The 12,910-nt window shown below is 39.3% G+C and overlaps 1 protein-coding gene across 1 annotated transcript in view; it reads left to right on the forward strand.

Moving 5' to 3' along the window:
- Positions 1 to 12,910, forward strand: part of ANKFN1 (ankyrin repeat and fibronectin type III domain containing 1) — a 155,668-nt gene that overhangs the window by 71,482 nt on the left and 71,276 nt on the right. The gene's annotated exons all lie outside the window — the stretch shown is intronic.

A 12,910-nucleotide genomic window follows, 5' to 3' on the forward strand; every position in this document is an offset into this window, starting at 1 on the left:
TCCCAGGCCGTTCATCCTACCTCTGACCTCAGCTTAAGCATCTCTAGCCAGAGGAGAGAGAAACGGGTGAAAAAAGACATGGGCCTCATTCAGGACTGGGAAGGGCTAGAGTTGGCTACTGGAGGAGGGTGAAGGAAGACTATCTGGCACCAGTGAGGTTACATACATAACACGAAACAGCCTCCAAATGTATGCCAGCAATTTACATGAGTCTTCCGTGACTGTTCACGCTTTTGCTGTTTTGTTTTCTTTCATCAGTACTTATCTTGGCCACCACAGCTACACGCAGCTGACACAAAGTACAGAACACCTTCATGAGACTCACAGACCCTCAGCCTCAGTGCAGTCCCCTGCTCTGCTCAGTGGCCACCGCACACTATCCTCGGTCCCTCCTGAAACCACAACAAGGAAACCACAGTACTGGAGACGACTCTGGCCCTTGGGGAAAGGAGGCAGAGGTGCCAACCAGGAGCCCCTGCCGCAGGTTCACTCAGTAGAGATCAAACATTATGAATTCTGCAGACTCTTCACAGTTGGGGCTTTCTCTAGCTTAAAAGACCTCAACATGGCTGTTAGTCCATTTATCACTTTCTCCTCATATGGGCTTGAGAGGAAGACGAGAGAGACAGGGGTTCAAATCCAGACTCTGCACTGATAAGCTGTGTGGCCTTAAGCTAGTTATTTAAAAGCTTTGAATCTCAGTTTTCTCATTTGTAAAATGAGACAAGTATTATTTATGATATAGGATGGTTAGGAGGATTAAGTAAAATATTTAGAAGTAGATCAAAGTACGCCAATAAATATTAATAGATGTTTTCCCAGTATCCTCCAAAGATCACTAAGCACTAGCTTCATATAAACCATTATGTTTTTAACTAATTCAGGATTTTCTTTTTACCTTTTATTTTTTGTAACATTTTACACATGCCATATTTTAAAAGGCAATCTATAACCTTTTGAAAAATAATTGGAGCTATTTTCATAGGAAAAACTGCCAACCACACCTTTTGCCAATAGTTCTTTCCCATTATCAGAAAACACCGAGCCTAACTCGGCATCAACTAGAAATACCCTTTGTTGGGGCACTTGAGGCACCCATAGCTAATGTTCTCTGAGGAATATGCTGGGATTCATGGCCCCTCATTTAAAATGTGCCCTCAAACAAAGCAGTATAGATATAAGGTGAAAAAGATGCTGTACACATTTTACTGTTTCTTGGGGTCCAGCTGACAACAAGTGTTTTCTCACTTTGACTCAGGAGGAAGAGGAAGTAAGTGTCTGGCATTTTATTCAATTAACAGCTATTTTTGGAACTATTATTACTCCACACAGGACACAATGTTGGCCACTGTAGGGGATGCAAAAATGAGTCAGACACAGTGTCTTTCCTGAAGAAAACTAAGGGGAAGATAAAAATTCTCATTTAACACAGTTTTTTTTGAATGCCTACAATGTGCACATCCTCTTCGAGGCCTGGGGATACAGTGGAGGATAAAAACAGACAAACTCATGAAGCTCATATTCCTTGAATAAACAAGTAAATTTAAATAAACAAGACAATTTCAGATAATGATAAGTACCAAAAATAAAGAAGGATGATGTATTAGAGTGAGATGCAGATGAGCTTGGGAGAAATAACTTAGTAAGTTAGAGAAAAAGAAAGTGCAGAGGAAGCAAAATGGGTAGAACAGTAGGATAGGGGATTCCAAAGAAGTAGGCAGGCGCCAGATCATGACTCCTTGTAGACTAGGGGTCTACATATAAAGGATCAGATAGTAAATATTTTAGGCTTTGCAGGCCATATGGTCTCTATTGCAACTGTTCAAATCTGCCACTGAGACAATATATAAAAGAATGAGTGGGGTTGTGTTCCAATAAAATCTATTTATGGACACTGAAATATGAATTTCATATAATTTTCACAACTTACAATATATTTTGATTTTTTTTCAGTATAAAAACCATTCTTAGCTCATAGGCTGTACAAAAACAGGTGGTAGGCTGGATGTGGCCCACAGGGTCTCAGTTTGCCAGCCCCTGTTGTAGACTATGTTAAGGTGTTTGGATTTTATTGGAAGTGCACTTACAAGGTTTCAATGAAGGAAGGCACTGTGATATTATTTATGTTTTGAAGGGCCTGCTCTGGCTTCAGTAGACTGGGGGCAGGGGAAGTGGGTATGCACAGAGACAGAGAGACCTTCTAGTTCAGCTCTGAAACTGCCCTAGGAGTTCCAGTATGCAATGATGGTAGCTTGGATGAGGGTGATAATAATGGAGTTTAAAAAAATTAAAAGGAAACAGACTTGAAATATATTGTGCAGGTAGAGTTGAAAATACATTGCATGAATCATTATAATACAAAATAGAGAGTATTAATGTCAGAAAAAAATGACAGATAAAATTACTCTGGGGAATCAGGGAGAATGACCGGGGTTGAAGGAGCATGAGCTTTTCGTTCAAGTAGGTTTTGACAAGAGGAGATGGGAGAGGCATCAGGCTGGAAAGACAACTTGTTTCCTAAGAGTCTGCATGGTGATGAGGAAAGAACTTTGGTCTGAGATAGACTTGACCTCTCTGAACCTCCTGTCCTCACCTGTAAAAATGGACCATAATATTAAAGTGTAAGCTTCTTAAGGCCAGGGACCATGTCACTTGCCTCTCCATATCCCCACAACCTAGCTGGACAATAATCTAATATCAATTCAGTAAATATTTACTGGCCTACTATGTGCTATGACATATGCTATTAGAAAATATATATTCATAGCAACTGTCCTCAAAGAGTTTGTAAGATTAAAGAGATAACTGCACTAATAGGTAGTTACTGTGCTACAAAGGGACAGTATTATATCTCTGAGATACATAACAGGGATGTTAATTTTATCTTCGGATCAGAGAAGGCTTATGTGCGGAAGTGACATTTACACTGATTCCTGAGGGAAAACGAGGGATAATTACGAAAGTCAGAAAGGAGAAAACATTTCCCGCAAAATAAACAGTATGTGTGGAGAAGAAGCCCGACATGTTTGAGGATCTAAAAATCAGAGAGAGAAAGAGAACTGGTGGGTGCCATGAGTCTGAAGCTAGAAGATGGAGAAGGCCCATGTCACCCAGGGCCTTGCAGGCCAGGATACAGATTGAGGATTTTATCCCAGGCTCAATAAGAAGTTATAAGTGAGTTCTGGGTTCACACAGACCTGGCTTTAATTCCCAGTTCTGCCACTTGTTAAATTGGTAGAATTGCTGAATGAGTGACTTAGCCTATCTTGCAGGAATATTGTGAGAAAAAAATGACAAAATTATCTGTGAAAGAGCCTGGTCGATTTTCATTAAGTGTTAGTTTTCTTTTCCTGGAACACAGGGCAAATTCAGGGAGTAGTGCAAAACAAGCCTCAGAAATGAGGTTAAATGCCCAGCAAAGAAGTCCTTATTTTGTAGATCAAGGGAGCAAAATAGAACTCTGAGGACTGTCCCTCATTCATCAATGTCCACATATAAACCCATTCAATTTGACTCAAGTCAAACCCACTCTATTTGAGCCTATACTCCATACTTCTACAAGAGAGTGGGGTGGGTGTCCAAAAATCAATATGGCATGACTCCTTTCCTTAAGGAGTTTAATTAGTTAAGGTTATAAGGAGGAAAATGGGATGTTAAAAGTGGGTGTAGTAAATTTACAACAGCTAAGATTTGAAAACAAGTGTAAGTGCCCCCGTAAGTGCTTCATGGATGAATGAATGAAGATGTGGTATACAAACACACACACACACACACACACACACACAATGGAATACTACTCAGCCATAAGAAAAGATGAAATCTTGCCATTTGCAACAACATGGATGGACTCTGAGGGTATTATGCTAAGTGAAATAAGTCAGATGGAGAAAGACAAATATTGTATGATTTCACTCATATGTGGAATATAAAAAAATTTAAAATAAAATAAATGAACAAGACAAACTAAATAAAAACAAATGCATAGATATGGAGAAGAGAATAGTGGTTACCCAAAAGGAAGCGGGGGGCAGTGGGGGAGAGCGAAACAGGTAAAGGAGTCAACTGTATGATGACAGATGGAAACTAAATTTTTGGTGGTGAGCACACTGTAGTGTGTACAGAGGTAGAAATATAATGTTATACACATGAAACCTATATAATGTTGTAAACCAATGTTACCTCAATATTTTTTTTTAAAAAATGGGTAGGAAAATGACCCCCATCCCCAAAGCCAAATGGAGTCACTTTCTCTGAATGAAAGTTGTCATCTGGCAAAAAAGTTGCAATGTTTTTGATTTTGCCCCTGTGGCTGGTTATTTTAATTCCACGAGGACTCAACAGGATTCAGAAAGCTGCGAATTGATCACATATCTTGGACCTTGCGCGTGTAAATCAGACAGCTCCTGCACTTCCCTACTTTGTATCCTTTAGAAAGTAAAATAGCTTGTCAGAGTTCTCTCCCTGCAGACAAGAAGGGCATCACGCTGCTGGAAACAAAACAAAAACAAAATATCTCAGCATCCCAGGAAGCTTCCCAGAGCAGCTCTTACCCCATGGAACAGATGTCAGATGCTGCCTATTCTCAGAGAAGGAGTGTGGGGCGGCAGTCCCAGCCTTCAGATCTCTAATTGTCACTTGGTTTTGAGTCCCTGCCATTGTTCCACTTTATCCGTTGCAGCCTTTTAAAAGCTTCTACTTCTTTAATGAACAAAAATTATCTGGACAGTTTCTCTTAAAAAGTAATCTAAAACAAGTGAAAATTTACCTGGACATCTTATAACTCAAGGATATGGCAGTGTTCCAAAGAAAAAGGAAAAGTGAGAGGTTTGCCTGAATTAATAACCGATGTTCATATTTTCAGTCCACAGTGTCTTAAAAGTGCCCATTCATAAAACCCAGATAACCATGAAATAAAATATAATAATAATGTGTAATAATAAAACATAATAAAGAATAAAATAATAAGGAAGCCCAGACAGTTCTGTTTAGGCATGGAGCTCTTTCAGGCCATCAGAAGCAGTGGACGGGGATGCTTGCCAAACCTACTGGAGGTTAGGTTTCTGCTGGCCAGCCCCTGACTCTGCCATCCTTGCTGCAGTCAAGTCCACAGATGCCTGCCCTACAGGCTGTATGCTGTGCCAATTTCAGGGCCAGCCCTGGCTTGGGCAAGAAGAACTGATGCAGGGAGTCTGAGCACCTGTACTGCCCAGTGCCTGGGTCTTGGCCACTGAACAGACCTATCAGATGGTGACTGCTTAGTAAATGAACTTTTGCCCCAGATTCCCTCACTGTGCCACTCCTGCCTCCTAAAGGGGCTTATGTACCTCATTTTCATCTCCTGGTAACAGAATATCACCTAAGTTATATCTGAGAAATCTGCTCCCCTTGGACACTATACCCTGCTGGTCAGGATACATCCACCCTGAGTCTATATGAGCAACCACCTAGCATTTATCCAGTGGCATGATGGTAAATGTTTAACAATTGGATCTCTGGGGAAAAAAAGTACACACACATACACACACACACAAGTCTTCTATAAATTCTACTAATAGAAAGGATATGTGGCACACAATTTACAAATAATAATAACATATACCATACACTTTTTTATAAATTCCTCATAGCCTATCAATTCTCCCAAAATGCTTCTGTTTATTTTCATGCAATGAGTGTAGTTACCATGTAAATGTTGGCTGATATTTTCATTTACTTTAAGGAATTAAAACAAAAATGAAACAATACAGACTTATAACTTGACTCATCAATGACATTCTTTGTGTAATCAAGTTACAGTTTTCGAGTACTGGAAGACTATTTCCTCAATTGTTTTGTGCTACCCGCAGTGTAACAGCCACAGAAACTTCTAACTTTAATCTGAATTATTAACATTTTCTCCATCACTTTCTTAAGTCTAGACCAGTGGTCAGCAAATTTCTCCTGCAAAGGGCCAGAGAGTAAATACATTAGGCTTTGTGGACTACATATGGTCTCTGTCACATATTCTTCGTGTGCGTGTGTGCATGTGCACGCGCTTTTACAATCCTTTAAAAATGTAAAAGCCAGACCTCAGGTCGGATTTGGCTTTTGGAATTATAGTTTGCCGATACCTGGTTTAGGCAGTCCACAAAATAAAAAATCAAGCCTTGGTTTTATAGCATTTGCTCATTGCTGTGCTGCAAATATTCCCACCATGGCCAATTTCAAGCTACCAATGTGATGTCACTAAACAGATTGGGAAGATAAGTGCAATAGTACATCATTATACGCTATTTCCACCCTATAGATAAAATAGGTATCAATAATCTCAAGAGCATAATTACTAGTAAAATGCAGTAAATTAGGGAGTCATGAGTTTTGAGTATTTACTGTCTTTTTCTTTAACACAACTTATTTAAGTTTATACAATTTAATTTTTAATGATGGCTGTGTTTAACAACCAGCTGGCAAAATTCCTAACATTTTAACAATCAGCTCTTGCGAGCCATATGGGTCAACTCCAGCACCCGCTGGATTTATCCCATCTAACTGTGGATGTAGCCAAGCTCTGGCTTTCTCCTTCTCCCACTTTGCGCTGCCTCTAAAAGCTGCCCTATTACGCCACCTAATCTTAGATGTGACATGATGAGGGGATTTTGCACTTTGTACTTTGTGATAAATCTGAGACCTTCCCAACTCTTAATTTAATCTTCTAGGTAAACCAGTAGGTGAATCTACTAAGGAAAGAGATCCTATAAACGCAAAGAAAAAAGTGATGTCTATATGATCTGGGGCTTGGGGATTACCTTTACTTCCGATAACTCTACTAGTGCAGAACATCCAGACTTTCTCATCCCCAAATGGCAGAAATTACTGAAGGAATTTTTGTTTAAAGCCACCCCTGGTTAAGAGACCAAAAAAGTACAAAGGTGAAGCTCCGTGAATCTCACTGAAGACATTAGGCTGGCAGCAGCTGGGTCTCTAGAAGACTGGTATTCTTTCAACAAACACTTCATGCCAAGCTTGGAAAAAGAGAAAGAACTCTCAGCAGTAGTAAGAATCACAAAAATTATAGCATCGTTTATTTAGAAAGCAAAGATGATCAAGAGAAAGAATAAATTCAGCCATAACAGGAGAGCCATTAGCAGATAAATAAAGAAGCAAATAGATCAGACTGTGGAGCTGACTTTTTTGTTTTTACTTGTAGTATTACGTACTTTTCAAAAACCTGAACATTTAGAATCTCTGCATCATGTCTGTATCTGTAGGTAGCTCTGTAATACGGCAGGCAAAACTAAGACAATACACAATGTACATAGGTAGGGGCATATTACTTTTGTAGATGGCAGAATCTGACAATAAATAAATGAATATAGCCTTCCAATTCCAACTGTGCTTTTAATCTTCTAGAAGTAGTAGGTGCAGGAAGGATTTACTAGTGTCCAAAAAAAAAAAAAGCCTTTTGCCCTTAATTTAAATCATTGTTTTTCTAGGGAAATTTAATTTGGGGAAAAAAAATGTTTTTCTAATTAACTGGAAGACTGTGTGCTATGCAAACAATAAAGATTCTTGTTTGAAAGTAATGCATGCCCCTACTCCTAGAACTACCAAGGGAATTTAAAATAAAAAATGCAAGCAGCTCCAACCTCGTATTTTGCCAGAGCTAAACAGAATTCCCAGATCCAGAGTTTTCACACGTCATTTCCCAATTTAAAACCCACAAGTGCTGAGTGGGTTCATGCTTCAGCAAGACACGTCTTCTCATCTCTAGGAATGACTGTATTTGATCTTTTTCTGGGTTTCTCGGCACATCCCTCTCTCCCTCTTTCTTCTTCTTGTGCTATGGTTGGACCGAAAGGTTAGAAACTGCACAATTAGATGGATCAGGGGAAGATTTCATAATGCTCTGGTGCTGGGCTGGGCAGTCGAGCCAAATTCCATTCATTAGCTAAGGCGCCGGGGTGAGTGTGGCCAGTAAAAATGCTGTTTTGGTTCCATAGAAGTGCTGATAGGGAATAGGAAATAAACTTTTATTTTTGGGGTCCTTAGAGGCAGTATGGACAAGTGAGGAGTCTGGGATGCTGGGAATCTGGAAGCCAGGAATTAATCTCCATCTTAACTACTTACTGGGCAGCTCAAGCAACTTCCATTCTCTTTTGACCGTATTTTTTCTAACACTGTTTTCTTATTCTTTAAGTACCAGCGCCAGATTTCTGTCTACCTTATTCTTCAAGCATTCCAAAGTCATGAATCAAGTATTCAATTCACCCAACATAAACTGAGCCACCTATACTGTGCTAGGTGCTGTGATAGATGCTTTGGAAACTGGTATTAATACAGCTTGGTTCATGCTCTTAAAGAGCCTATAGACTAAAGAGGAGACAGATCTCTTAAATACAAAACAATAAAGCAAGTGCAATGTAAGAGACATAGTAAAATTACTATGGGAAAGTTGGCAAAGGAGCTTCCCTTGGAAAGCCAAGAAGAGCTATGGAAACGAAGGATCCTTGAACCAGGGGTTTGAATGAAGGGGTAGAAGATTTTGGGGAAGGAGAGCATATTAAAAGAGAAAACAGCATAAGCAACGGGTCTGAGGTCGAGTGACCAGTGAGGCTCAAGTGGAAAGCTTGGGTAGGGCCTGGGCAAGAGGCAAGACGCAAGAGGATAACTTTTACAGTCTGTCCTCCTGGTGTGTGAAGAGGATAAAACAACTCTAGACTTTGAGGCATTTGAGATTCGAGGGAGAACCTGGACAATAGCAGGTTTTAGATTTTTTTTTTTTTTAATCAACTGAATAGAAATTAGACATTGCTGCAATGTTATCTCTTTATGCCTTTACTTTTGCACAGTCTTCACCTCTCAAAAAGCTGGCCTGAAGAGTGTTATCATTCTTCAGGGTTTGTTAATCACACAGTCCACACCATGAGGCTTGAAATTTACCTGCACTTTGACTAAGTTCTCTGCTTGTGCACCCTAACACTTCCAGTTATGAATTTTCTAATCTTCCCACTGATTCTGGGACATTTCTCCTCACATCATAGACTTTAAATGACGAGGGGAAACCTTCAGGAGCTCTTCTTCCTCTTAAGCTTGGTCTGTGGTTTATATAGCTGCCATCAGGAAAATGGTGATGGTTCAGGTAGAAACTCTCTTGCCCAACTGCTCTACATTTCTAAAGCTTAGATAAAAATGAAATATTTGTTAAAATAACAGAACTTCACATTTAAAATATTCATAGCTATTTGATACAAATATAGTGAATCACAGTTTGAGCCAGAGCCAAATTTTAAGAAATACTAACACCTAGGTTTTGTCTGGTACCTTTCTTACTAATGTTCAACTGCTATGAGCCACTGCATGATTGAACCCTGCTTCTATTTCCCAGACCTAAGTAGAAACAGTTGCCCTGATCTTTATCTTAAAACTGTAAGTCTTATATAGTTTTAAACTTCATATACATGGCTCCAACCCTTCAGGGATTTAGAGCAGACTTATAAGTGATTTTTCTCATGGCTTTAATATTAAGTCTTTAAACTACCTACACATAACTTTCCAGAGAGACCATGCTAAGTTGCCTTCTTAGAATTCCCAGTTGGCTCTCAAAGTGATTCCAGCTCATTCTATTTCCAGAAGTGAGCAGAAGCTACTTTCTTTATGTCAAGAGTCCATCAACCCAAGGAAGTACACAGAGGGAAAAAAACTATAGGTTGCCCCAGAATAGACTGGCCATTCCAACATGGAGAATTTTTTTCCTTCCATGTAGATCTTCTCTTTCTCTAGACCCTTCCCCCTTTGAAACCTCGACATATTATATGATCTAATTAGACTTAAATGCTTAAAACTTTCTATTAACTCCTAAAGAAGAACACACCTCCCTACAAACCTGTTTCTATTTGTTTTTTGTTGTTGTTGTTGTTTTTCAAGAAGCCAGGCCCTCTTTTCCACCTGAAACATGCTTTGTAGAACTATTTCAATAGAATATGACAGCTTTCATTCAAAAATAAATTGTTGTTTCTTCAGAAATTTTAAAGATTGCATCTTTGAGCAACATTTCTTTAATCATTTCTCAAATAATCTGGTCTTGTTCCCACTAATCCCTAGCTCTTCTTTTGGGATGTTACCCTGAATCCTTAGCCTGAAATCAGAAGCTCTTGATCCTCAGTCTTGGGCTTGGGGCTTCACCACATCAGTGAACCATGCATGTCTCAATGGCAACCAAAGATATTTTTGTTTCTAGAATTTTCCTATATTCTTTGTTCTTTCTAGATGTCCTTGCACATGTGCTACTAATTTTCATTTTGTTTGTGATAATTCCCTCAATGACTGCTCTTTTTTCTTTAGCTTAAAATAATATGCAACACTATTCTCTGATTACAAACCCTCTCTAATTTGACCTTAAGAAACTTGGCTTTTTCAAGAGCTAGTAGCTCATAGTCATAATAAAACATCTGGGGAAAAAATTATACATACATACCTATATATATATATATATAACACATATATTAAAATACATGCATATATATGTTTTAGAATATGTATTTATAATAAGGTATAGGCTTGATTTGAGAGTAAACATATAACCTTAATCATTTGATTCTAATTAGATTTTACAATATGCCTAAGAGCTTCAAAGGGCAAGAGTCTGGAAAAGGAGAAGATTCACATGGAAGAAAAATATCTCCATGTTGGAAAACCAGTCTATTCTGGATGTGTGTGTGTGTACATATGTATATGCATACAATAAAACAAATATATATGTATTTGATTTGTACAATATTTAGTAAGCATTTTCTATGCACCAAGCACACAGATCCAAGTGTGGATCTAGAGGGGGAAAAAATGACTAACACTTTTCTTATTCTCAAATTTCTCACAATCTAACAAGAAAAAGAAGCATAATATATGTGTAATAAATCTTGTTTTTATATAAATTAAGGACTCTGGGAACACAGAAAAGATGTATTTAATTAATTATTCCTGAGGAATTTAGAGCCTTAGTAGGGTTTTGACAAGCAAAGGTTGGAAGATGAACACAAGACAGAGGCATAAAAATGCACAGAATAATAAACAGGTAACAAGGACTTTGCTTTGGGAAATGGCAGGACATAAGGATAGTAGAGTAAGGCTGGGACTAGGTTATGAAGGTCTTTGAATGCCTTGTTAAGGTTTCATTTTACTTTGGAAATCAACTGGACACTACGAAAAGATTTTATGAGGAGAAACTAAACAATTAGATCTGCATTTTAAAACTATAATTTGGGCTATAGTAAGAAGATTGTATATAAGGATAAGGAGATGAACAGAAAAATCAATTAGGAGAGTTTATCAATTAGGCCTACAAAAAATCAATTGCAGAGTTGATGCTCATGATTATAAGGGTCTGCTCTAGAATAGCTTCAGTGTGAGGGGGAGAGGGAAATTTATGGGAGACATTTAAAAATAGAACTTACTGGGTTTAGTAATCAACTGGTTGTGAGGAATTGGGGAAAAAGAGGAGGCAGGATGCACTGAGTTTTGGGGTTGGTTGACTGGATGTGTGGCAGTGCTAAATGAGCTAAAATTAAGAAAAAAAGAGGAGAAACATATTTCGGTAAGGAAAAGTACTTAATGGAGTACTTCCACTCAAGTGGAGTGGGGACACTCAGGTGGAAATTTACAGAAAGAAGTCAGAGCTCCAGAGAGAAGCTAAACCTTGAATTACAGTTTCAAGAGTCATTGTTGGAGCCATAAAAGTGGATAAGGTCACTAACTGGGACAAGCATGTGGAATGAAAAAGGAGCCAAACCCTCAAGGAACAACACATCAAAGGACAAAGAAAGGGAGGAACCAGGGAGAGCCTGAAAGGAGGGAATCAGGAGGTAGAAGAAGCAGAAGACAGGGTGCAACCGAAACCAAGGGGAAAGAAGGTTGCAAAAATTGGGGGAGGCCAAAGTGGCAGGATTTCCCAAGAAGAGGCTGTTGTGGATGATCAAAGCACTAGGAATTTTAGGAGAGCAATTTCAAGAGAGTGAGGATAGCAAACTAGATTCCCAGGAGCATAATGAAGAGAAGCAGAAGATGCAGGGGCAGCAACTCTGAACAGAGGGATTGTGTGACTCTAGGGGAACAGCAGGATTTAGAGATGGTTTGGCTTAATTTTTTTTTTTTTTCAAAGATTTATTGATTGATTGATTGATTGCTATGTTGGGTCTTCGTTTCTGTGCGAGGGCTTTCTCTAGTTGCGGCAAGCGGGGGCCACTCTTCATTGCGGTGCATGGGCCTCTCACTATTGCGGCCTCTCCTGTTGCAGAGCACAGGCTCCAGACGCGCAGACTCAGTAGCTGTGGCTCACGGGCCTAGATGCTCCACGGCATGTGGGATCTTCCCAGACCAGGGCTCGAACCCGTGTCCCCTGCATTAGCAGGCAGATTCTCAACCACTGCGCCACCAGGGAAGCCCTTGGCTTAATTTTGAAGTATTTAAGTGTCATAGAGAATATAATTTAAATCTAAAGGCCCATAGCTTGTCATCATGAGGTTGAGAAATATGCAGCCCTTGTCTTCCATGTGACTGAAGCTCCTGCTTCATTTAGGATTGCCTCAAATCCTGCCGTGTGTAAACGGTCACTTAAGACACTTTTTACTGATGATGTACAATTTCTCTCTCCTGACCACGGTTTTTTTCAACCAGTGGAAAATGTTATGAAAGAGCATGTCTCACAGTAAAATGGGGTGTTACAATTTGGGTGTTAAGATTTAACTGTGAATAAACACCCACTCTGGGGATGTCAGGTGTGTGGGGAGCACCAAAGACATCAGCCACAAATCCCAAATTCTCCAGCTGAAAAGAAGCCTAATGAAAAAGCCTGGAAGACAATATCAGGGAGGAGAAGGAAAGCCAGGGGAGCAGCATACGAGACACTAAAGGAAGAGGGTGATTGCAGAAGGAAAAG

The sequence above is a fragment of the Balaenoptera musculus genome, chromosome 20 (assembly GCF_009873245.2).
Source record: "Balaenoptera musculus isolate JJ_BM4_2016_0621 chromosome 20, mBalMus1.pri.v3, whole genome shotgun sequence".
Classification (NCBI taxonomy): domain Eukaryota; kingdom Metazoa; phylum Chordata; class Mammalia; order Artiodactyla; family Balaenopteridae; genus Balaenoptera; species Balaenoptera musculus.